The following is a 5,535-nucleotide window of genomic DNA, read 5'->3' on the forward strand; positions in this document are numbered from 1 at the left end:
CCGCTTGGTAACATAAAATAACAAAAATGTAGAATTAAAGTTAAACTAAGCTAGTCAGACTTGAACATTCAACTTAAAATCTGAAAAGGCAATGCCTTAGTTTTTGAGTCACTTCAAAAACCGCGCTAGACTCTAAGCTTTTGTAAACATACTAAAAAAGTAGTACAAGGTAAGAATGACAGGAATTGTTCACATCAGTATCATTAAAAGCTGATTTCAGCAAAGAGTAGCTAATTAAGATTTTTTTGTAATATTACAAAAGTTTAGGGTCTAGCGCAGTTTTTAAAGTTACTCAGAAACTAGTTAATTGCTTTTTTTGATTTTTAACTTTAAGTTGAGGTTCAATTCTGACAAGCTCGAACTAAATTTAGCATTTTAGGTAAAAAAAAAATTTTGCTTCCCTCAATGTTACGTAACTGATTTTTTTTTTTATTTGTAAAAAGTTTCATTTAAAAAATATGAAAACAAAACCCCGAAAAAACTTTCCAAAAATTAAAAAAAATATTAAAAACCGATCCTGTCAAAAATGTTCAAAAATCCATTTAAAAAATCATAACTCGAAAACTTCGCAAAATTACAGAACATACATTGGGGTGATTCATATACCCTTCAATACGATGCACCTACGTTTGACCTTAAGACGTCATTTTTCCGGCTACCCTGTATATTGTCAACAGTGTTTTGAGTATGTCCAAATGTTTGTAGACAGACTGGATCTACTCCAACGTGAGTCGTTTCTAGATATTTTTTTTTAAACATAAGGAACACATTTTTGAAAAGGAGATAAAGAAGTCTAGGCATTTTCAGGGCTTATGACCTGTCATTGTCTGGTTTGAGTGATCACTTAACACAACGTGTTACATTCACTATTTCGCCTATGTTTAAACATCCAAATTTAATCAACTCATCCATCTGGTCGAGGTGCGGAACCCATGTATTTATTATCCCGATCGGAAGGATAGACTGATTATTTTTTATTTTATTTGTTTTTTTTTTTGTTTTTTTTTTCACAATAAACATAAAAGATAAAACAGAGTATTAAAAAAAGGGATTGTTACAAAGCAATAAAAAACATATTAACTCATACCCACCGGAGATGGGATTCTCAGACCCTATGAATACGAAAATTATCAATTACGCGATACATAAATTTAATACGTAATTTTCGTTTAGCCTAATCTTTCAAAAAAAAAAATAGCTTCGATTCGAGACATAAATGAAAATTATCGGAGCAAAGCATTAGAGAGAAAACACGAAAAAACGGTAAAAAAATATTTTTTGTTCGAATTTTTTAATCAAATTTTATAACGCACGTCGGTCTTATTTCTTATCTTTATCGCAACCACCGTCGCCACCGCGGACAAAGATAAAACACGATAAGGATTAGTAGATATTGTCAACCTTTGGCACGTGCTATTTTTAACTGCTGAGTTTAAAGGACAATATAACAATAATTATTCACAATATATCACTATACGAAGAATAAACGACAATGTGACAATAATAATAATGGACAGTATAGTAAAATGATTCCAGTAAAATGGGTTAATAGTGCAGAGTAAATTCTACCAAACCTAAGAAAAAAAGATATTTCTTTTTCATGGAACAGTGTAGAAATAACTTACATTTATATGAACAAAATTGCATAAATAAAAACCTCAAGCCACTGCTTACTAGTCAGATTTTTGTTAGTATTTAAAACTTCCACACAAGTAAAACACGTAATAGAACATCCCTTTGATGGCTTTCGTGACGAAATGGCAAAAAAAAATTGCGTCGTGTAAACATAAAGATTCTGGTTTTGAATCTCGCTTAAAACACATTAATTATCAATAAGAAAATATTAGTGTTGCAATTATTAAGTGCAAATTTTGACGCGAAGTTTTTGTGATATGTATATTTGTTTATAAAATCATTATATAATTTAAATTAAGAAAAAAATATTCACAGACGATACTTAAGAGAACACAGTATGCTAAAGGATTAAGTAATAATCTGTTTGTAGAAATATTATTATCAACGAAAACATGAACTCTAAATAAAGACTATTTTTTTCCAATGTATCGGTTTCATGTAACTCATCCGAAGATTAAATGCTAATACCGATCCACGATCTATTAAGATAACGTAAAAACAAAAAGAATACAAATTATTCACAGCATTCAATAAAAAATGTTTTTAATTACTGAAATATCATGACCGGACAAAAGATAACGCGATATCTAATACGCACTTACGTGGGACGGGGGCGGGGCGAGCGATACACGCCGTAAGCGTTACGAGTAACGGGTAACGAGTAGTCCGACATGAAAAACTCTGCACATAGCACGTATTTAAAGGATATTTGCGTCGCTTAGATATTTTTAATTATAATTAGAAAAAACGTGAGAAATCTCACAAAAAAGTTATGACATGTCATCTCAATGCCTTAATGTACATTTCTATATTTTTTTAATAAAAAAAACACCACGAAACAGGCCCAAAAAGCGACTTTTTAAACTGGGTCTGAAAAGATCCACTCAGCCACTTGAGTTTTTTTTTCGAGCATCGGGCTTTACGTGTTAATTGTAAACGGAAAAATTCCACAAATGCACGGCCTGTTCGAGGGTATACAAGAAAATCTCAATGAATTTTTTCCCCTATAATAAATAGACAGCTATAATATTTTTATGTTACATAAGAAAAAGAAATTGAAATATTCTGTAAAAGATTATATTGTATTTTTTTTTAGTAATTAAAAAAGGAAATAAAAAATATTTAAAAAAAACATAAAAATATTCCTTATTATTAAAGGGCAACAAAATATATCATAGAAAAAAAGAATTTATATCTTAAGTTTGTATCCAAAATAGTGCGTGTTTTTTGAGAAAAGGAAAATTTCGTAAGTTTAGAATCAATTAAATATTATCTGTAAAAAATAATGAAGAATTTTCGAACCAATAAAATATGCGTGTCTCTGTGCGAGCTTCGTTTTAAAATGTGGTATTTCTAACATACGATCCCTACTTGACTTGATCTATTTAAATTACTCGTAAATACATTTTGGTTTTTAAATATATATTTTAAACATTGAAAACAATATATTTGCCATATGTATAAAAGTTCAGATTCTTGGAACAATAGAAAAGAGCGAAAAATGCAATTTTTGTAAAGGATTATTTTTATTATAAATTTTTGAACAGTTTCTAATGGTTTAATATGGTTATTGTAAGATCCCCTAATCCAATTATTCCATATGAAAGCAATGACTGTACAAGTGCATAATATATAATTTTAATAGTACTAAGCTGGGCCTAAATACTTTATCGTTTGAACACAAAGGTTAAATATCTCAGTTTATTAACAATTATTTCAAGATGATTGGGCCATTTAAGTTGACAGTCAATGATTACTCCCAGGTATTTTATGCACCTTTCAGACTTCATTTTTTGCAGCTATTACATTTGTCAAGATTACAATATTTATTATGAAACATTACATTAAGGGAAGATGATTTTGAGTTGTAAAATGGAATAAGCAGTGTTTTATTACAATTTAGCGAGTGAAGATTTCGATCAACCACTCCTTGATAATAGCTAAAAATGAATATAAAAATTATCCCAACAAAAAATATTTCACAAATTTATCAACGATTACTTTTTCTATTTGAAATTCGGCAACATATTGAACACTTTTAGTCTTTAAGGATACATATTGTTTTTAAATGCCTTGTTTTTTATTTTTGGGAGTCTGAAACATTTAACCATACCCCTTGTAGGATATTAATTAATTTCGTTATTACGCTGATCATTACTGAACATGTATTCGGGTAAATTTTTTTTTTTAAATATAAATAATACAGCATTTAAAATTATTATTTGCTTGGTTGAAAACATGTTCAGTATCATCAGTATAAAATACATGTACATATTTGCATATACGCATGCATTACAAACTGTTCAATACATATTAATCAATTTATTTATTTAATGGGTCATGTACGACCTTAGCCAATGACAACAGTTATCTGCTGAAACATGTGTACAAGAAATTTAACAAATATAACATAAAACTTTGTATCAAAGACAAATAAGGGCAACAAAATAATGGTATACATTAACTTCAAAAACACGATATCCACGTAGAGCTTTGAGCTAACACATGCCAATCCATCTTCATCCCACGCATCGAAGATGTCCACGAAAAGCCGAAAGATCTTTCCCAAAGAATTCCAAGTTGTGTGACAAAGTGACTAATCTACATATTTATATATTTAGTTATCTGCCTTATGGGCTTTTACATTTATTAGCAATACATTCAAGTGCAAAAGTGTAACGTAAGTATATCAATGAAGTTAAAAGTAAGAATAACACAAAAAAGACTAACATAAAAACAATTATAAGTTTAAATAAGGAGATGTAAACACGTAGAATCGGGTTGTTGGTTATGGTCTCGTGACTAGTGTCTCGGACTCACGGACCGAAGGTCCGTGGTTCGAATCCCACTCTACCCCAACTTGATTCCCATTTTCTAATAGTGAGTTATTTACAACTCATTGAAAATGGCCCTCAAAATTAAATATTTGCGTAAATTATAAGAACACAAATATTTTTTTTAATAAAAAAAAAAAGAATATCAATTAACGAAAAAAATATTTTTACATGTTTAAACTATATTATATGTATTTACAATATTTTGCGTTTGTCCAAATTTTTGTAGACAAGGACTAGATTCAACTCCCTGGGGAGCTGTTTATATTAACATATTACAACAGAGATGAAGAACATTTAAGAGAAGGTAATATAGAAATCTAGGCATCTAGAGGGCTTATGACCTGTCAATGGCTGGTTTTAGTGGCCAATTTACACACTGTTTAACATTTACCATTCTGCCTATATTTGAACATCTATATTCCTTCAATTCTTCCATCTGTTGATGTTTGTGAAGTTAAAGAGCTGAAACCTTTTTTCACTCACCAGCATAAACAACAGTCGGCGCGTGTGCATGAGAAGATGTATAAATGTAGAGGAAGCGAGATCTGTATGAAAATATAGAATGATGTGGCGTTCTATCCTCTCTGCCTACCCTTACGGGGAAACGGCGTGATGGTTTGTTGTGTTTGTGTTTGTTGTTGTAGAACTGTTGGTTTCCTAAATAAAATATAATGAAAAAAGGTATATGGGTATTCTTCTTCTTTCTGTGCCATATCAGGTTTCTCTGACGTTGACGATCACTCTAGAGTAGGCATTCTGGTCCTGCGCCAACTGAAACAGCGCCTCGACCGCACGCACTTCCGTCCAGTCACGGATATTCCTCAGCCAGGACATTAGTCGTCTTCCAACTCCACGCTGTCCCTCGATCTTCCCCATCATGATTGGCTGTAGAAGCGCATATATGCTTTCACGCATGATATGGTCCAGATATGCGAGTTTTTTATGTTCTATTGAGGACAGTAGTTCGTTTTTGGCACTGGCACGTCTCAGCACCTCCACGTTGGTCACTAAATCTGTCCACGAAATTCTCAGCATCCTCCGAAGAAGCAACATTTCAGAAACC

The sequence above is a fragment of the Micrasema longulum genome, unplaced genomic scaffold (genome assembly GCF_059751315.1).
Source record: "Micrasema longulum isolate JH-2025_06_02 unplaced genomic scaffold, ASM5975131v1 h1tg002445l, whole genome shotgun sequence".
Taxonomy (NCBI): Eukaryota; Metazoa; Arthropoda; class Insecta; order Trichoptera; family Brachycentridae; genus Micrasema; species Micrasema longulum.